Source organism: Syngnathus scovelli, chromosome 1, assembly GCF_024217435.2.
Source record: "Syngnathus scovelli strain Florida chromosome 1, RoL_Ssco_1.2, whole genome shotgun sequence".
Classification (NCBI taxonomy): domain Eukaryota; kingdom Metazoa; phylum Chordata; class Actinopteri; order Syngnathiformes; family Syngnathidae; genus Syngnathus; species Syngnathus scovelli.
In genome coordinates, this window is record NC_090847.1 from 102,501 (window position 1) to 122,550 (window position 20,050).

At 57.1% G+C, this 20,050-nt stretch overlaps 6 non-coding genes and 4 pseudogenes across 6 annotated transcripts; all 10 read right to left on the reverse strand.

The window, feature by feature from the left end:
- Positions 1-180: 180 nt before the first annotated feature.
- On the reverse strand, positions 181-299 carry LOC125994214 (5S ribosomal RNA). Its single transcript, XR_007490523.1, has one exon. It is a non-coding gene; the product is annotated as a 5S ribosomal RNA (ribosomal RNA).
- Positions 300-1,137: 838 nt separating this feature from the next.
- LOC125993825 (5S ribosomal RNA) lies at positions 1,138-1,256 on the reverse strand (annotated as a pseudogene).
- A 630-nt stretch (positions 1,257-1,886) lies between these two features.
- Positions 1,887-2,005, reverse strand: LOC125994144 (5S ribosomal RNA). Its single transcript, XR_007490503.1, has one exon. It is a non-coding gene; the product is annotated as a 5S ribosomal RNA (ribosomal RNA).
- An 845-nt stretch (positions 2,006-2,850) lies between these two features.
- LOC125993889 (5S ribosomal RNA) lies at positions 2,851-2,969 on the reverse strand (annotated as a pseudogene).
- An 873-nt stretch (positions 2,970-3,842) lies between these two features.
- On the reverse strand, positions 3,843-3,961 carry LOC125993941 (5S ribosomal RNA). The gene has a single exon (XR_007490450.1). It is a non-coding gene; the product is annotated as a 5S ribosomal RNA (ribosomal RNA).
- Positions 3,962-4,799: 838 nt separating this feature from the next.
- LOC125993828 (5S ribosomal RNA) lies at positions 4,800-4,918 on the reverse strand (annotated as a pseudogene).
- Positions 4,919-5,550: 632 nt separating this feature from the next.
- LOC125994151 (5S ribosomal RNA) lies at positions 5,551-5,669 on the reverse strand. The gene has a single exon (XR_007490506.1). It is a non-coding gene; the product is annotated as a 5S ribosomal RNA (ribosomal RNA).
- A 9,212-nt stretch (positions 5,670-14,881) lies between these two features.
- Positions 14,882-15,000, reverse strand: LOC125994291 (5S ribosomal RNA). The gene has a single exon (XR_007490581.1). It is a non-coding gene; the product is annotated as a 5S ribosomal RNA (ribosomal RNA).
- An 845-nt stretch (positions 15,001-15,845) lies between these two features.
- LOC125993833 (5S ribosomal RNA) lies at positions 15,846-15,964 on the reverse strand (annotated as a pseudogene).
- Positions 15,965-16,595: 631 nt separating this feature from the next.
- LOC125993977 (5S ribosomal RNA) lies at positions 16,596-16,714 on the reverse strand. Its single transcript, XR_007490455.1, has one exon. It is a non-coding gene; the product is annotated as a 5S ribosomal RNA (ribosomal RNA).
- Between the last annotated feature and the right edge of the window lie 3,336 nt (positions 16,715-20,050).

A 20,050-nucleotide genomic window follows, 5' to 3' on the forward strand; every position in this document is an offset into this window, starting at 1 on the left:
TAGCGGTAAAAAATTTAACTACAATGCTGTGGATGTCACCACATAATATAGCTTTCAAACTCGTGTTATAGTTTCAATGTCGGAGTTTAAATTAGGCTTGCTGTTTCCGGATGCCATTCGTGATGGGTGTTGTAAAAAATAGCTTCTTAAACGATTGAAGTGCACATAAGAAAAAGAAAAAGCTTACAGCACCTGGTATTCCCAGGCGGTCTCCCATCCAAGTACTAACCAGGCCCGACCCTGCTTAGCTTCCGAGATCGGACGAGATCGGGCGTTCTCAGAGTAGTATGGCCGTAAGCCGTGAGGTGACCCAACATTTTGCATTTTATAGACACAATCGCCACTGAAACTAGCGAGCGAGCCAATGAAGCCTTCAAAACTGCTTCGGCACATGGAGACCAAGCATCCTGCATTAAAAAACAAACCTTAACCACTTCGGGTTTCATTGTCTCCGATTACGCCTGGATGGGACCGGCTCGTTTCTGAGAAACAAGCTCGGTGCTCCCAATAATTCAACGTAATGGTGACTTTTATTTTTATGTGGTTTATATTTGTTTTTATGCCAGTCGTATCATTTTATTTAATCCTATTTATATATATTTATTATAAATGTAGTATTTATTTATATAGATTTATTGTTTATTTATATATATAAAGGCAGGTCCGCAAAAATATTTCTGACGCGTAGCCGGTCCGTGGCGCAAGAAAGTTTGGGGACCACTAGTCTAAAAGAATCTGGCCGTAACTGGAATAGGGTTCTACGCGAATGCCCAACGGAAAAGTGAAGTGCACAAAACCTGCATTTGGCTGTATCAAAATAAATGTCATGAAAAAGGTAAAAACACTACATGGAAGCGCAATGTGTTGTGCTGGGTTCTTTTACAACTAAAGACTGCTGCTTTGAGTTCACAGGGAGCCATGCTCTTTATTCACTGTACATAGTCTGTCCTCTAGCGGTAAAAACGTGAACTGCAATGCTATGGCTGTCGCCACACAATGTAGGTTTTAAACTCGTGTTGTAGTTTCAGTGTCGGAGTTCAAACTAGGCTTGCAGTTTCCGAATGCCATTCGTGATGGGTGCTGTAAAAAGTTCTTGGCTTAAACGATTGAAGTGCACATAAGAAAAAAAAAAAAAAAAGCTTACGGTAAATGGTATTCCCAGGCGGTGTCCCATCCAAGTACTTACCAGGCCCGACCCTGCTTAGCCTCCGAGATCGGACGAGATCGGGCGCTCTCAGGGTAGTATGGCCGTAAGCCGTGAGACCGCTCAGAATATTTTTCATTTTATAGACACAATCGCCCCTGAAACCATGCCAAGCAGCGGCGGGACTTGATGGCTGTGGTAAAAGTTTCCTTTCACAATTGACGTGGGGAAAAAAAAAAAAAAAGGCTTTCAGCACCTGGTATTCCCGGACGGTCACCCTTCCCTTTTGTTTTTTTTTTTTTTTTTACAACCAGGGCCGAAACAGGCTTTCTTCCAAGGCTTTTGGTGTTTTCTGGAAACATGGCTATCATGAAAAGTTATTGACAGCTTTTTATGCGGTAGCACGAATTTGCCGTTGCGACCTGCATTTTGCTGAATCAAAATAAATGCCTTGAAAAGTTTAAAAACACTTCATGGAAGTGTTGTGTTGGGTTCTTTTACAAGTCAAGCCTGCTGCTTTGAGTTCACAGGGAGCCATGCTCACTGTACATAGTCTGCTCTCTAGCGGTAAAAAATTTAACTACAATGCTGTGGATGTCACCACATAATATAGCTTTCAAACTCGTGTTATAGTTTCAATGTCGGAGTTTAAATTAGGCTTGCTGTTTCCGGATGCCATTCGTGATGGGTGTTGTAAAAAATAGCTTCTTAAACGATTGAAGTGCACATAAGAAAAAGAAAAAGCTTACAGCACCTGGTATTCCCAGGCGGTCTCCCATCCAAGTACTAACCAGGCCCGACCCTGCTTAGCTTCCGAGATCGGACGAGATCGGGCGTTCTCAGGGTAGTATGGCCGTAAACCGTGAGGTGACCCAACATTTTGCATTTTATAGACACAATCGCCCCTGAAACTAGCGAGCGAGCCAATGAAGCCTTCAAAACTGCTTCGGCACATGGAGACCAAGCATCCTGCATTAAAAGACAAACCTTAACCACTTCGGGTTTCATTGTCTCCGATTACGCCTGGATGGGACCGGCTCGTTTCTGAGAAACAAGCTCGGTGCTCCCAATAATTCAACGTAATGGTGACTTTTATTTTTATGTGGTTTATATTTGTTTTTATGCCAGTCGTATCATTTTATTTAATCCTATTTATATATATTTATTATAAATGTAGTATTTATTTATATAGATTTATTGTTTATTTATATATATAAAGGCAGGTCCGCAAAAATATTTCTGACGCGTAGCCGGTCCGTGGCGCAAGAAAGTTTGGGGACCACTAGTCTAAAAGAATCTGGCCGTAACTGGAATAGGGTTCTACGCGAATGCCCAACGGAAAAGTGAAGTGCACAAAACCTGCATTTGGCTGTATCAAAATAAATGTCATGAAAAAGGTAAAAACACTACATGGAAGCGCAATGTGTTGTGCTGGGTTCTTTTACAAGTAAAGACTGCTGCTTTGAGTTCACAGGGAGCCATGCTCTTTATTCACTGTACATAGTCTGTCCTCTAGCGGTAAAAACGTGAACTGCAATGCTATGGCTGTCGCCACACAATGTAGGTTTTAAACTCGTGTTGTAGTTTCAGTGTCGGAGTTCAAACTAGGCTTGCAGTTTCCGAATGCCATTCGTGATGGGTGCTGTAAAAAGTTCTTGGCTTAAACGATTGAAGTGCACATAAGAAAAAAAAAAAAAAAAAAAAAAAGCTTACGGTAACTGGTATTCCCAGGCGGTCTCCCATCCAAGTACTAACCAGGCCCGACCCTGCTTAGCCTCCGAGGTCGGACGAGAGCGGGCGCTCTCAGGGTAGTATTGCCGTAAGCCGTGAGACCGCTCAGAATTTTTCATTTTATAGACACAATCGCCCCTGAAACCATGCCAAGCAGCGGCGGGACTTGATGGCTGTGGTAAAAGTTTCCTTTCACAATTGACGTGGGAAAAAAAAAAAAAAAAAGGCTTTCAGCACCTGGTATTCCCGGACGGTCACCCTTCCCTTTTGTTTTTTTTTTTTGTTTTTTTTACAACCAGGGCCGAAACAGGCTTTCTTCCAAGGCTTTTGGTGTTTTCTGGAAACATGGCTATCATGAAAAGTTATTGACAGCTTTTTATGCGGTAGCACGAATTTGCCGTTGCGACCTGCATTTTGCTGAATCAAAATAAATGCCTTGAAAAGTTTAAAAACACTTCATGGAAGTCACTTCACTGGTTTCTTTTATATCAAACAAATTGTTTTAGGTTATTCACCTGACATGTTTCGGCGGTTTCTTCCGCCTTCATCAGAGTGTCACAGATGTGATGGTGACGCGTCTTTATCAGCTGATGGATCAACATGTCAGGTGAATAACCTAAAACAATTTGTTTGATATAAAAGAAACCAGTGAAGTGATTAAATAAGGAAAAACAGAATGAACTTAGTACAATTACTTCATGGAAGTGTTGTGTTGGGTTCTTTTACAAGTCAAGCCTGCTGCTTTGAGTTCACAGGGAGCCATGCTCACTGTACATAGTCTGCTCTCTAGCGGTAAAAAATTTAACTACAATGCTGTGGATGTCACCACATAATATAGCTTTCAAACTCGTGTTATAGTTTCAATGTCGGAGTTTAAATTAGGCTTGCTGTTTCCGGATGCCATTCGTGATGGGTGTTGTAAAAAATAGCTTCTTAAACGATTGAAGTGCACATAAGAAAAAGAAAAAGCTTACAGCACCTGGTATTCCCAGGCGGTCTCCCATCCAAGTACTAACCAGGCCCGACCCTGCTTAGCTTCCGAGATCGGACGAGATCGGGCGTTCTCAGGGTAGTATGGCCGTAAGCCGTGAGGTGACCCAACATTTTGCATTTTATAGACACAATCGCCCCTGAAACTAGCGAGCGAGCCAATGAAGCCTTCAAAACTGCTTCGGCACATGGAGACCAAGCATCCTGCATTAAAAAACAAACCTTAACCACTTCGGGTTTCATTGTCTCCGATTACGCCTGGATGGGACCGGCTCGTTTCTGAGAAACAAGCTCGGTGCTCCCAATAATTCAACGTAATGGTGACTTTTATTTTTATGTGGTTTATATTTGTTTTTATGCCAGTCGTATCATTTTATTTAATCCTATTTATATATATTTATTATAAATGTAGTATTTATTTATATAGATTTATTGTTTATTTATATATATAAAGGCAGGTCCGCAAAAATATTTCTGACGCGTAGCCGGTCCGTGGCGCAAGAAAGTTTGGGGACCACTAGTCTAAAAGAATCTGGCCGTAACTGGAATAGGGTTCTACGCGAATGCCCAACGGAAAAGTGAAGTGCACAAAACCTGCATTTGGCTGTATCAAAATAAATGTCATGAAAAAGGTAAAAACACTACATGGAAGCGCAATGTGTTGTGCTGGGTTCTTTTACAACTAAAGACTGCTGCTTTGAGTTCACAGGGAGCCATGCTCTTTATTCACTGTACATAGTCTGTCCTCTAGCGGTAAAAACGTGAACTGCAATGCTATGGCTGTCGCCACACAATGTAGGTTTTAAACTCGTGTTGTAGTTTCAGTGTCGGAGTTCAAACTAGGCTTGCAGTTTCCGAATGCCATTCGTGATGGGTGCTGTAAAAAGTTCTTGGCTTAAACGATTGAAGTGCACATAAGAAAAAAAAAAAAAAAAGCTTACGGTAAATGGTATTCCCAGGCGGTGTCCCATCCAAGTACTTACCAGGCCCGACCCTGCTTAGCCTCCGAGATCGGACGAGATCGGGCGCTCTCAGGGTAGTATGGCCGTAAGCCGTGAGACCGCTCAGAATATTTTTCATTTTATAGACACAATCGCCCCTGAAACCATGCCAAGCAGCGGCGGGACTTGATGGCTGTGGTAAAAGTTTCCTTTCACAATTGACGTGGGAAAAAAAAAAAAAAAAAGGCTTTCAGCACCTGGTATTCCCGGACGGTCACCCTTCCCTTTTGTTTTTTTTTTTTTTTTTTACAACCAGGGCCGAAACAGGCTTTCTTCCAAGGCTTTTGGTGTTTTCTGGAAACATGGCTATCATGAAAAGTTATTGACAGCTTTTTATGCGGTAGCACGAATTTGCCGTTGCGACCTGCATTTTGCTGAATCAAAATAAATGCCTTGAAAAGTTTAAAAACACTTCATGGAAGTGTTGTGTTGGGTTCTTTTACAAGTCAAGCCTGCTGCTTTGAGTTCACAGGGAGCCATGCTCACTGTACATAGTCTGCTCTCTAGCGGTAAAAAATTTAACTACAATGCTGTGGATGTCACCACATAATATAGCTTTCAAACTCGTGTTATAGTTTCAATGTCGGAGTTTAAATTAGGCTTGCTGTTTCCGGATGCCATTCGTGATGGGTGTTGTAAAAAATAGCTTCTTAAACGATTGAAGTGCACATAAGAAAAAGAAAAAGCTTACAGCACCTGGTATTCCCAGGCGGTCTCCCATCCAAGTACTAACCAGGCCCGACCCTGCTTAGCTTCCGAGATCGGACGAGATCGGGCGTTCTCAGGGTAGTATGGCCGTAAACCGTGAGGTGACCCAACATTTTGCATTTTATAGACACAATCGCCCCTGAAACTAGCGAGCGAGCCAATGAAGCCTTCAAAACTGCTTCGGCACATGGAGACCAAGCATCCTGCATTAAAAGACAAACCTTAACCACTTCGGGTTTCATTGTCTCCGATTACGCCTGGATGGGACCGGCTCGTTTCTGAGAAACAAGCTCGGTGCTCCCAATAATTCAACGTAATGGTGACTTTTATTTTTATGTGGTTTATATTTGTTTTTATGCCAGTCGTATCATTTTATTTAATCGTATTTACCGTATTTGCCGGTGTACAGGTCGACTCGGTGTATAAGTCGACCCCCTAAAATTCGACGGAAATTTACGATTTTATGATATATCCTTTGTATAAGTCGAGCTCAATTGTTGCATTATATTAAACTTCAAAATTCAATATGCGAAATTTATTGACGAAATGTGTTCAAATTCTGGGAGGCCGTGCGCATGCTGCTGTTTATAAGCACCGCGGAGGAGATCGCGGCCGGCGAGCTCGCGCACGCCGCCCGGCACCAACGGGAGGCCGGAAATAGCTCCAAGCCGAGCGGATCGGCACTTTATAAGCACCGCGGAGGAGATCGCGGCGCCTCATTCGACTTCCAGCGGCCGGCGAGCTCGCGCACCCGCCCGGCACATCCGGGAGGCCGTGCGCACGAGCCAAGTGGCCGAAAATAGCCCCCGCCGAGCGGATCGGCTGTTTATAAGCACCGCGGAGGTGGTCGCGGCGCCTCATTCGACTTCCAGCGGCCGGCGAGCTCGCGCACCCGCCCGGCACATCCGGGAGGCCGTGCGCACGAGCCAAGTGGCCGAAAATAGCCCCCGCCGAGCGGATCGGCTGTTTATAAGCACCGCGGAGGTGGTCGCGGCGCCTCATTCGACTTCCAGCGGCCGGCGAGCTCGCGCACCCGCCCGGCACATCCGGGAGGCCGTGCGCACGAGCCAAGTGGCCGAAAATAGCCCCCGCCGAGCGGATCGGCTGTTTATAAGCACCGCGGAGGTGGTCGCGGCGCCTCATTCGACTTCCAGCGGCCGGCGAGCTCGCGCACCCGCCCGGCACATCCGGGAGGCCGTGCGCACGAGCCAAGTGGCCGAAAATAGCCCCCGCCGAGCGGATCGGCTGTTTATAAGCACCGCGGAGGTGGTCGCGACGCCTCATTCGACTTCCAGCGGCCGGCGAGCTCGCGCACCCGCCCGGCACATCCGGGAGGCCGTGCGCACGAGCCAAGTGGCCGAAAATAGCCCCCGCCGAGCGGATCGGCTGTTTATAAGCACCGCGGAGGTGGTCGCGGCGCCTCATTCGACTTCCAGCGGCCGGCGAGCTCGCGCACCCGCCCGGCACATCCGGGAGGCCGTGCGCACGAGCCAAGTGGCCGAAAATAGCCCCCGCCGAGCGGATCGGCTGTTTATAAGCACCGCGGAGGTGGTCGCGGCGCCTCATTCGACTTCCAGCGGCCGGCGAGCTCGCGCACCCGCCCGGCACATCCGGGAGGCCGTGCGCACGAGCCAAGTGGCCGAAAATAGCCCCCGCCGAGCGGATCGGCTGTTTATAAGCAGCGCGGAGGTGGTCGCGGCGCCTCATTCGACTTCCAGCGGCCAGCGAGCTCGCGCACCCGCCCGGCACATCCGGGAGGCCGTGCGCACGAGCCAAGTGGCCGAAAATAGCCCCCGCCGAGCGGATCGGCTGTTTATAAGCACCGCGGAGGTGGTCGCGGCGCCTCATTCGACTTCCAGCGGCCGGCGAGCTCGCGCACCCGCCCGGCACATCCGGGAGGCCGTGCGCACGAGCCAAGTGGCCGAAAATAGCCCCCGCCGAGCGGATCGGCTGTTTATAAGCACCGCGGAGGTGGTCGCGGCGCCTCATTCGACTTCCGGCGAGCTCGCGCACCCGCCCGGCACATCCGGGAGGCCGTGCGCACGAGCCAAGTGGCCGAAAATAGCCCCCGCCGAGCGGATCGGCTGTTTATAAGCACCGCGGAGGTGGTCGCGGCGCCTCATTCGACTTCCAGCGGCCGGCGAGCTCGCGCACCCGCCCGGCACATCCGGGAGGCCGTGCGCACGAGCCAAGTGGCCGAAAATAGCCCCCGCCGAGCGGATCGGCTGTTTATAAGCACCGCGGAGGTGGTCGCGGCGCCTCATTCGACTTACAGCGGTCGGCGAGCTCGCGCACCCGCCCGGCACATCCGGGAGGCCGTGCGCACGAGCCAAGTGGCCGAAAATAGCCCCCGCCGAGCGGATCGGCTGTTTATAAGCACCGCGGAGGTGGTCGCGGCGCCTCATTCGACTTCCAGCGGCCGGCGAGCTCGCGCACCCGCCCGGCAATTCCGGGAGGCCGTGCGCACGAGCCAAGTGGCCGAAAATAGCCCCCGCCGAGCAGATCGGCTGTTTATAAGCACCGCGGAGGTGGTCGCGGCGCCTCATTCGACTTCCAGCGGCCGGCGAGCTCGCGCACCCGCCCGGCACATCCGGGAGGCCGTGCGCACGAGCCAAGTGGCCGAAAATAGCCCCCGCCGAGCGGATCGGCTGTTTATAAGCACCGCGGAGGTGGTCGCGGCGCCTCATTCGACTTCCAGCGGCCGGCGAGCTCGCGCACCCGCCCGGCACATCCGGGAGGCCGTGCGCACGAGCCAAGTGGCCGAAAATAGCCCCCGCCGAGCGGATCGGCGGTTTATAAGCACCGCGGAGGTGGTCGCGGCGCCTCATTCGACTTCCAGCGGCCGGCGAGATCGCGCACCCGCCCGGCACATCCGGGAGGCCGTGCGCACGAGCCAAGTGGCCGAAAATAGCCCCCGCCGAGCGGATCGGCTGTTTATAAGCACCGCGGAGGTGGTCGCGGCGCCTCATTCGACTTCCAGCGGCCGGCGAGCTCGCGCACCCGCCCGGCACATCCGGGAGGCCGTGCGCACGAGCCAAGTGGCCGAAAATAGCCCCCGCCGAGCGGATCGGCTGTTTATAAGCACCGCGGAGGTGGTCGCGGCGCCTCATTCGACTTCCGGCGAGCTCGCGCACCCGCCCGGCACATCCGGGAGGCCGTGCGCACGAGCCAAGTGGCCGAAAATAGCCCCCGCCGAGCGGATCGGCGGTTTATAAGCACCGCGGAGGTGGTCGCGGCGCCTCATTCGACTTCCAGCGGCCGGCGAGATCGCGCACCCGCCCGGCACATCCGGGAGGCCGTGCGCACGAGCCAAGTGGCCGAAAATAGCCCCCGCCGAGCGGATCGGCTGTTTATAAGCACCGCGGAGGTGGTCGCGGCGCCTCATTCGACTTCCAGCGGCCGGCGAGCTCGCGCACCCGCCCGGCACATCCGGGAGGCCGTGCGCACGAGCCAAGTGGCCGAAAATAGCCCCCGCCGAGCAGATCGGCTGTTTATAAGCACCGCGGAGGTGGTCGCGGCGCCTCATTCGACTTCCAGCGGCCGGCGAGCTCGCGCACCCGCCCGGCACATCCGGGAGGCCGTGCGCACGAGCCAAGTGGCCGAAAATAGCCCCCGCCGAGCGGATCGGCTGTTTATAAGCACCTCGGAGGTGGTCGCGGCGCCTCATTCGACTTCCGGCGAGCTCGCGCACCCGCCCGGCACATCCGGGAGGCCGTGCGCACGAGCCAAGTGGCCGAAAATAGCCCCCGCCGAGCGGATCGGCGGTTTATAAGCACCGCGGAGGTGGTCGCGGCGCCTCATTCGACTTCCAGCGGCCGGCGAGATCGCGCACCCGCCCGGCACATCCGGGAGGCCGTGCGCACGAGCCAAGTGGCCGAAAATAGCCCCCGCCGAGCGGATCGGCTGTTTATAAGCACCGCGGAGGTGGTCGCGGCGCCTCATTCGACTTCCAGCGGCCGGCGAGCTCGCGCACCCGCCCGGCACATCCGGGAGGCCGTGCGCACGAGCCAAGTGGCCGAAAATAGCCCCCGCCGAGCGGATCGGCTGTTTATAAGCACCGCGGAGGTGGTCGCGGCGCCTCATTCGACTTCCGGCGAGCTCGCGCACCCGCCCGGCACATCCGGGAGGCCGTGCGCACGAGCCAAGTGGCCGAAAATAGCCCCCGCCGAGCGGATCGGCTGTTTATAAGCACCGCGGAGGTGGTCGCGGCGCCTCATTCGACTTCCAGCGGCCGGCGAGCTCGCGCACCCGCCCGGCACATCCGGGAGGCCGTGCGCACGAGCCAAGTGGCCGAAAATAGCCCCCGCCGAGCGGATCGGCTGTTTATAAGCACCGCGGAGGTGGTCGCGGCGCCTCATTCGACTTACAGCGGTCGGCGAGCTCGCGCACCCGCCCGGCACATCCGGGAGGCCGTGCGCACGAGCCAAGTGGCCGAAAATAGCCCCCGCCGAGCGGATCGGCTGTTTATAAGCACCGCGGAGGTGGTCGCGGCGCCTCATTCGACTTCCAGCGGCCGGCGAGCTCGCGCACCCGCCCGGCACATCCGGGAGGCCGTGCGCACGAGCCAAGTGGCCGAAAATAGCCCCCGCCGAGCGGATCGGCTGTTTATAAGCACCGCGGAGGTGGTCGCGGCGCCTCATTCGACTTCCAGCGGCCGGCGAGCTCGCGCACCCGCCCGGCACATCCGGGAGGCCGTGCGCACGAGCCAAGTGGCCGAAAATAGCCCCCGCCGAGCGGATCGGCTGTTTATAAGCACCGCGGAGGTGGTCGCGGCGCCTCATTCGACTTCCAGCGGCCGGCGAGCTCGCGCACCCGCCCGGCACATCCGGGAGGCCGTGCGCACGAGCCAAGTGGCCGAAAATAGCCCCCGCCGAGCGGATCGGCTGTTTATAAGCACCGCGGAGGTGGTCGCGGCGCCTCATTCGACTTCCAGCGGCCGGCGAGCTCGCGCACCCGCCCGGCACATCCGGGAGGCCGTGCGCACGAGCCAAGTGGCCGAAAATAGCCCCCGCCGAGCGGATCGGCTGTTTATAAGCACCGCGGAGGTGGTCGCGGCGCCTCATTCGACTTCCAGCGGCCGGCGAGATCGCGCACCCGCCCGGCACATCCGGGAGGCCGTGCGCACGAGCCAAGTGGCCGAAAATAGCCCCCGCCGAGCGGATCGGCTGTTTATAAGCACCGCGGAGGTGGTCGCGGCGCCTCATTCGACTTCCAGCGGCCGGCGAGCTCGCGCACTCGCCCGGCACATCCGGGAGGCCGTGCGCACGAGCCAAGTGGCCGAAAATAGCCCCCGCCGAGCGGATCGGCTGTTTATAAGCACCGCGGAGGTGGTCGCGGCGCCTCATTCGACTTCCGGCGAGCTCGCGCACCCGCCCGGCACATCCGGGAGGCCGTGCGCACGAGCCAAGTGGCCGAAAATAGCCCCCGCCGAGCGGATCGGCTGTTTATAAGCACCGCGGAGGTGGTCGCGGCGCCTCATTCGACTTCCAGCGGCCGGCGAGCTCGCGCACCCGCCCGGCACATCCGGGAGGCCGTGCGCACGAGCCAAGTGGCCGAAAATAGCCCCCGCCGAGCGGATCGGCTGTTTATAAGCACCGCGGAGGTGGTCGCGGCGCCTCATTCGACTTACAGCGGTCGGCGAGCTCGCGCACCCGCCCGGCACATCCGGGAGGCCGTGCGCACGAGCCAAGTGGCCGAAAATAGCCCCCGTCGAGCGGATCGGCTGTTTATAAGCACCGCGGAGGTGGTCGCGGCGCCTCATTCGACTTCCAGCGGCCGGCGAGCTCGCGCACCCGCCCGGCACATCCGGGAGGCCGTGCGCACGAGCCAAGTGGCCGAAAATAGCCCCCGCCGAGCGGATCGGCTGTTTATAAGCACCGCGGAGGTGGTCGCGGCGCCTCATTCGACTTCCAGCGGCCGGCGAGCTCGCGCACCCGCCCGGCACATCCGGGAGGCCGTGCGCACGAGCCAAGTGGCCGAAAATAGCCCCCGCCGAGCGGATCGGCTGTTTATAAGCACCGCGGAGGTGGTCGCGGCGCCTCATTCGACTTCCAGCGGCCGGCGAGCTCGCGCACCCGCCCGGCACATCCGGGAGGCCGTGCGCACGAGCCAAGTGGCCGAAAATAGCCCCCGCCGAGCGGATCGGCGGTTTATAAGCACCGCGGAGGTGGTCGCGGCGCCTCATTCGACTTCCAGCGGCCGGCGAGCTCGCGCACCCGCCCGGCACATCCGGGAGGCCGTGCGCACGAGCCAAGTGGCCGAAAATAGCCCCCGCCGAGCGGATCGGCTGTTTATAAGCACCGCGGAGGTGGTCGCGGCGCCTCATTCGACTTCCAGCGGCCGGCGAGATCGCGCACCCGCCCGGCACATCCGGGAGGCCGTGCGCACGAGCCAAGTGGCCGAAAATAGCCCCCGCCGAGCGGATCGGCTGTTTATAAGCACCGCGGAGGTGGTCGCGGCGCCTCATTCGACTTCCAGCGGCCGGCGAGCTCGCGCACCCGCCCGGCACATCCGGGAGGCCGTGCGCACGAGCCAAGTGGCCGAAAATAGCCCCCGCCGAGCGGATCGGCTGTTTATAAGCACCGCGGAGGTGGTCGCGGCGCCTCATTCGACTTCCGGCGAGCTCGCGCACCCGCCCGGCACATCCGGGAGGCCGTGCGCACGAGCCAAGTGGCCGAAAATAGCCCCCGCCGAGCGGATCGGCTGTTTATAAGCACCGCGGAGGTGGTCGCGGCGCCTCATTCGACTTCCAGCGGCCGGCGAGCTCGCGCACCCGCCCGGCACATCCGGGAGGCCATGCGCACGAGCCAAGTGGCCGAAAATAGCCCCCGCCGAGCGGATCGGCTGTTTATAAGCACCGCGGAGGTGGTCGCGGCGCCTCATTCGACTTACAGCGGTCGGCGAGCTCGCGCACCCGCCCGGCACATCCGGGAGGCCGTGCGCACTAGCCAAGTGGCCGAAAATAGCCCCCGCCGAGCGGATCGGCTGTTTATAAGCACCGCGGAGGTGGTCGCGGCGCCTCATTCGACTTCCAGCGGCCGGCGAGCTCGCGCACCCGCCCGGCACATCCGGGAGGCCGTGCGCACGAGCCAAGTGGCCGAAAATAGCCCCCGCCGAGCGGATCGGCTGTTTATAAGCACCGCGGAGGTGGTCGCGGCGCCTCATTCGACTTCCAGCGGCCGGCGAGCTCGCGCACCCGCCCGGCACATCCGGGAGGCCGTGCGCACGAGCCAAGTGGCCGAAAATAGCCCCCGCCGAGCGGATCGGCTGTTTATAAGCACCGCGGAGGTGGTCGCGGCGCCTCATTCGACTTCCAGCGGCCGGCGAGCTCGCGCACCCGCCCGGCACATCCGGGAGGCCGTGCGCACGAGCCAAGTGGCCGAAAATAGCCCCCGCCGAGCGGATCGGCGGTTTATAAGCACCGCGGAGGTGGTCGCGGCGCCTCATTCGACTTCCAGCGGCCGGCGAGATCGCGCACCCGCCCGGCACATCCAGGAGGCCGTGCGCACGAGCCAAGTGGCCGAAAATAGCCCCCGCCGAGCGGATCGGCTGTTTATAAGCACCGCGGAGGTGGTCGCGGCGCCTCATTCGACTTCCAGCGGCCGGCGAGCTCGCGCACCCGCCCGGCACATCCGGGAGGCCGTGCGCACGAGCCAAGTGGCCGAAAATAGCCCCCGCCGAGCGGATCGGCTGTTTATAAGCACCGCGGAGGTGGTCGCGGCGCCTCATTCGACTTCCGGCGAGCTCGCGCACCCGCCCGGCACATCCGGGAGGCCGTGCGCACGAGCCAAGTGGCCGAAAATAGCCCCCGCCGAGCGGATCGGCTGTTTATAAGCACCGCGGAGGTGGTCGCGGCGCCTCATTCGACTTCCAGCGGCCGGCGAGCTCGCGCACCCGCCCGGCACATCCGGGAGGCCGTGCGCACGAGCCAAGTGGCCGAAAATAGCCCCCGCCGAGCGGATCGGCTGTTTATAAGCACCGCGGAGGTGGTCGCGGCGCCTCATTCGACTTACAGCGGTCGGCGAGCTCGCGCACCCGCCCGGCACATCCGGGAGGCCGTGCGCACGAGCCAAGTGGCCGAAAATAGCCCCCGCCGAGCGGATCGGCTGTTTATAAGCACCGCGGAGGTGGTCGCGGCGCCTCATTCGACTTCCAGCGGCCGGCGAGCTCGCGCACCCGCCCGGCACATCCGGGAGGCCGTGCGCACGAGCCAAGTGGCCGAAAATAGCCCCCGCCGAGCGGATCGGCTGTTTATAAGCACCGCGGAGGTGGTCGCGGCGCCTCATTCGACTTCCAGCGGCCGGCGAGCTCGCGCACCCGCCCGGCACATCCGGGAGGCCGTGCGCACGAGCCAAGTGGCCGAAAATAGCCCCCGCCGAGCGGATCGGCTGTTTATAAGCACCGCGGAGGTGGTCGCGGCGCCTCATTCGACTTCCAGCGGCCGGCGAGCTCGCGCACCCGCCCGGCACATCCGGGAGGCCGTGCGCACGAGCCAAGTGGCCGAAAATAGCCCCCGCCGAGCGGATCGGCGGTTTATAAGCACCGCGGAGGTGGTCGCGGCGCCTCATTCGACTTCCAGCGGGCCGCGCACTCGCGCACGCCGCCCGGTTCAAATTTTCTAAGTGCAACGCACAATGAGATGCATGAGAAACGGCCTTGGTTACCATCACATTTGAAGCGATGAATACGAAGTTAAATTTTATGACTCGGTGTATAAGTCGAGGTCGATTTTTTTCGGTCGATTTTGGATCGAAAAAGGTCGACCAATACACCGGCAAATACGGTATATATACTTATTATAAATGTAGTATTTATTTATATTGATTTATTGTTTATTTATATATATAAAGGCAGGTCCGCAAAAATATTTCTGACGCGTAGCCGGTCCGTGGCGCAAGAAAGGTTGGGGACCACTAGTCTAAAAGAATCTGGCCGTAACTGGAATAGGGTTCTACGCGAATGCCCAACGGAAAAGTGAAGTGCACAAAACCTGCATTTGGCTGTATCAAAATAAATGTCATGAAAAAGGTAAAAACACTACATGGAAGCGCAATGTGTTGTGCTGGGTTCTTTTACAAGTAAAGACTGCTGCTTTGAGTTCACAGGGAGCCATGCTCTTTATTCACTGTACATAGAGGTTTTGAACTCGTGTTGTAGTTTCAGTGTCGGAGTTCAAACTAGGCTTGCAGTTTCCGAATGCCATTCGTGATGGGTGTTGTAAAAAGGTCTTGGCTTAAACGATTGAAGTGCACATAAGAAAAAAAAAAAAAAAAAAAAAGAGCTTGAAGTGCACATAAGAAAAAGAAAAAGCTTACAGCACCTGGTATTCCCAGGCAGTCTCCCATCCAAGTACTAACCAGGCCCGACCCTGCTTAGCTTCCGAGATAAGACGAGATCAGGCGTTCTCAGGGTAGTATGGCCGTAAGCCGTGAGGTGACCCAACATTTTGCATTTTATAGACACAATCGCCCCTGAAACTAGCGAGCAAGCCAATGAAGCCTTCAAAACTGCTTCGGCACATGGAGACCAAGCATCCTGCATTAAAAGACAAACCTTAACCACTTCGGGTTTCATTGTCTCCGATTACGCCTGGATGGGACCGGCTCGTTTCTGAGAAACAAGCTCGGTGCTCCCAATAATTCAACGTAATGGTGACTTTTATTTTTATGTGGTTTATATTTGTTTTTATGCCAGTCGTATCATTTTATTTAATCCTATTTATATATATTTATTATAAATGTAGTATTTATTTATATAGATTTATTGTTTATTTATATATATAAAGGCAGGTCCGCAAAAATATTTCTGACGCGTAGCCGGTCCGTGGCGCAAGAAAGTTTGGGGACCACTAGTCTAAAAGAATCTGGCCGTAACTGGAATAGGGTTCTACGCGAATGCCCAACGGAAAAGTGAAGTGCACAAAACCTGCATTTGGCTGTATCAAAATAAATGTCATGAAAAAGGTAAAAACACTACATGGAAGCGCAATGTGTTGTGCTGGGTTCTTTTACAACTAAAGACTGCTGCTTTGAGTTCACAGGGAGCCATGCTCTTTATTCACTGTACATAGTCTGTCCTCTAGCGGTAAAAACGTGAACTGCAATGCTATGGCTGTCGCCACACAATGTAGGTTTTAAACTCGTGTTGTAGTTTCAGTGTCGGAGTTCAAACTAGGCTTGCAGTTTCCGAATGCCATTCGTGATGGGTGCTGTAAAAAGTTCTTGGCTTAAACGATTGAAGTGCACATAAGAAAAAAAAAAAAAAAAAAAAAAAGCTTACGGTAAATGGTATTCCCAGGCGGTGTCCCATCCAAGTACTTACCAGGCCCGACCCTGCTTAGCCTCCGAGATCGGACGAGATCGGGCGCTCTCAGGGTAGTATGGCCGTAAGCCGTGAGACCGCTCAGAATTTTTCATTTTATAGACACAATCGCCCCTGAAACCATGCCAAGCAGCGGCGGGACTTGATGGCTGTGGTAAAAGTTTCCTTTCACAATTGACGTGGGAAAAAAAAAAAAAAAAGGCTTTCAGCACCTGGTATTCCCGGACGGTCACCCTTCCCTTTTGTTTTTTTTTTTGTTTTTTTTACAACCAGGGCCGAAACAGGCTTTCTTCCAAGGCTTTTGGTGTTTTCTGGAAACATGGCTATCATGAAAAGTTATTGACAGCTTTTTATGCGGTAGCACGAATTTGCCGTTGCGACCTGCATTTTGCTGAATCAAAATAAATGCCTTGAAAAGTTTAAAAACACTTCATGGAAGTGTTGTGTTGGGTTCTTTTACAAGTCAAGCCTGCTGCTTTGAGTTCACAGGGAGCCATGCTCACTGTACATAGTCTGCTCTCTAGCGGTAAAAAATTTAACTACAATGCTGTGGATGTCACCACATAATATAGCTTTCAAACTCGTGTTATAGTTTCAATGTCGGAGTTTAAATTAGGCTTGCTGTTTCCGGATGCCATTCGTGATGGGTGTTGTAAAAAATAGCTTCTTAAACGATTGAAGTGCACATAAGAAAAAGAAAAAGCTTACAGCACCTGGTATTCCCAGGCGGTCTCCCATCCAAGTACTAACCAGGCCCGACCCTGCTTAGCTTCCGAGATCGGACGAGATCGGGCGTTCTCAGGGTAGTATGGCCGTAAGCCGTGAGGTGACCCAACATTTTGCATTTTATAGACACAATCGCCCCTGAAACTAGCGAGCGAGCCAATGAAGCCTTCAAAACTGCTTCGGCACATGGAGACCAAGCATCCTGCATTAAAAGACAAACCTTAACCACTTCGGGTTTCATTGTCTCCGATTACGCCTGGATGGGACCGGCTCGTTTCAGAGAAACAAGCTCGGTGCTCCCAATAATTCAACGTAATGGTGACTTTTATTTTTATGTGGTTTATATTTGTTTTTATGCCAGTCGTATCATTTTATTTAATCGTATTTACCGTATTTGCCGGTGTACAGGTCGACTCGGTGTATAAGTCGACCCCCTAAAATTCGACGGAAATTTACGATTTTATGAATATCCTTTGTATAAGTCGAGCTCAATTGTTGCATTATATTAAACTTCAAAATTCAATATGCGAAATTTATTGACGAAATGTGTTCAAATTCTGGGAGGCCGTGCGCATGCTGCTGTTTATAAGCACCGCGGAGGAGATCGCGGCCGGCGAGCTCGCGCACGCCGCCCGGCACCAACGGGAGGCCGGAAATAGCTCCAAGCCGAGCGGATCGGCACTTTATAAGCACCGCGGAGGAGATCGCGGCGCCTCATTCGACTTCCAGCGGCCGGCGAGCTCGCGCACCCGCCCGGCACATCCGGGAGGCCGTGCGCACGAGCCAAGTGGCCGAAAATAGCCCCCGCCGAGCGGATCGGCTGTTTATAAGCACCGCGGAGGTGGTCGCGGCGCCTCATTCGACTTCCAGCGGCCGGCGAGCTCGCGCACCCGCCCGGCACATCCGGGAGGCCGTGCGCACGAGCCAAGTGGCCGAAAATAGCCCCCGCCGAGCGGATCGGCTGTTTATAAGCACCGCGGAGGTGGTCGCGGCGCCTCATTCGACTTCCAGCGGCCGGCGAGCTCGCGCACCCGCCCGGCACATCCGGGAGGCCGTGCGCACGAGCCAAGTGGCCGAAAATAGCCCCCGCCGAGCGGATCGGCTGTTTATAAGCACCGCGGAGGTGGTCGCGGCGCCTCATTCGACTTCCAGCGGCCGGCGAGCTCGCGCACCCGCCCGGCACATCCGGGAGGCCGTGCGCACGAGCCAAGTGGCCGAAAATAGCCCCCGCCGAGCGGATCGGCTGTTTATAAGCACCGCGGAGGTGGTCGCGACGCCTCATTCGACTTCCAGCGGCCGGCGAGCTCGCGCACCCGCCCGGCACATCCGGGAGGCCGTGCGCACGAGCCAAGTGGCCGAAAATAGCCCCCGCCGAGCGGATCGGCTGTTTATAAGCACCGCGGAGGTGGTCGCGGCGCCTCATTCGACTTCCAGCGGCCGGCGAGCTCGCGCACCCGCCCGGCACATCCGGGAGGCCGTGCGCACGAGCCAAGTGGCCGAAAATAGCCCCCGCCGAGCGGATCGGCTGTTTATAAGCACCGCGGAGGTGGTCGCGGCGCCTCATTCGACTTCCAGCGGCCGGCGAGCTCGCGCACCCGCCCGGCACATCCGGGAGGCCGTGCGCACGAGCCAAGTGGCCGAAAATAGCCCCCGCCGAGCGGATCGGCTGTTTATAAGCAGCGCGGAGGTGGTCGCGGCGCCTCATTCGACTTCCAGCGGCCAGCGAGCTCGCGCACCCGCCCGGCACATCCGGGAGGCCGTGCGCACGAGCCAAGTGGCCGAAAATAGCCCCCGCCGAGCGGATCGGCTGTTTATAAGCACCGCGGAGGTGGTCGCGGCGCCTCATTCGACTTCCAGCGGCCGGCGAGCTCGCGCACCCGCCCGGCACATCCGGGAGGCCGTGCGCACGAGCCAAGTGGCCGAAAATAGCCCCCGCCGAGCGGATCGGCTGTTTATAAGCACCGCGGAGGTGGTCGCGGCGCCTCATTCGACTTCCGGCGAGCTCGCGCACCCGCCCGGCACATCCGGGAGGCCGTGCGCACGAGCCAAGTGGCCGAAAATAGCCCCCGCCGAGCGGATCGGCTGTTTATAAGCACCGCGGAGGTGGTCGCGGCGCCTCATTCGACTTCCAGCGGCCGGCGAGCTCGCGCACCCGCCCGGCACATCCGGGAGGCCGTGCGCACGAGCCAAGTGGCCGAAAATAGCCCCCGCCGAGCGGATCGGCTGTTTATAAGCACCGCGGAGGTGGTCGCGGCGCCTCATTCGACTTACAGCGGTCGGCGAGCTCGCGCACCCGCCCGGCACATCCGGGAGGCCGTGCGCACGAGCCAAGTGGCCGAAAATAGCCCCCGCCGAGCGGATCGGCTGTTTATAAGCACCGCGGAGGTGGTCGCGGCGCCTCATTCGACTTCCAGCGGCCGGCGAGCTCGCGCACCCGCCCGGCAATTCCGGGAGGCCGTGCGCACGAGCCAAGTGGCCGAAAATAGCCCCCGCCGAGCAGATCGGCTGTTTATAAGCACCGCGGAGGTGGTCGCGGCGCCTCATTCGACTTCCAGCGGCCGGCGAGCTCGCGCACCCGCCCGGCACATCCGGGAGGCCGTGCGCACGAGCCAAGTGGCCGAAAATAGCCCCCGCCGAGCGGATCGGCTGTTTATAAGCACCGCGGAGGTGGTCGCGGCGCCTCATTCGACTTCCAGCGGCCGGCGAGCTCGCGCACCCGCCCGGCACATCCGGGAGGCCGTGCGCACGAGCCAAGTGGCCGAAAATAGCCCCCGCCGAGCGGATCGGCGGTTTATAAGCACCGCGGAGGTGGTCGCGGCGCCTCATTCGACTTCCAGCGGCCGGCGAGATCGCGCACCCGCCCGGCACATCCGGGAGGCCGTGCGCACGAGCCAAATGGCCGAAAATAGCCCCCGCCGAGCGGATCGGCTGTTTATAAGCACCGCGGAGGTGGTCGCGGCGCCTCATTCGACTTCCAGCGGCCGGCGAGCTCGCGCACCCGCCCGGCACATCCGGGAGGCCGTGCGCACGAGCCAAGTGGCCGAAAATAGCCCCCGCCGAGCGGATCGGCTGTTTATAAGCACCGCGGAGGTGGTCGCGGCGCCTCATTCGACTTCCGGCGAGCTCGCGCACCCGCCCGGCACATCCGGGAGGCCGTGCGCACGAGCCAAGTGGCCGAAAATAGCCCCCGCCGAGCGGATCGGCGGTTTATAAGCACCGCGGAGGTGGTCGCGGCGCCTCATTCGACTTCCAGCGGCCGGCGAGATCGCGCACCCGCCCGGCACATCCGGGAGGCCGTGCGCACGAGCCAAGTGGCCGAAAATAGCCCCCGCCGAGCGGATCGGCTGTTTATAAGCACCGCGGAGGTGGTCGCGGCGCCTCATTCGACTTCCAGCGGCCGGCGAGCTCGCGCACCCGCCCGGCACATCCG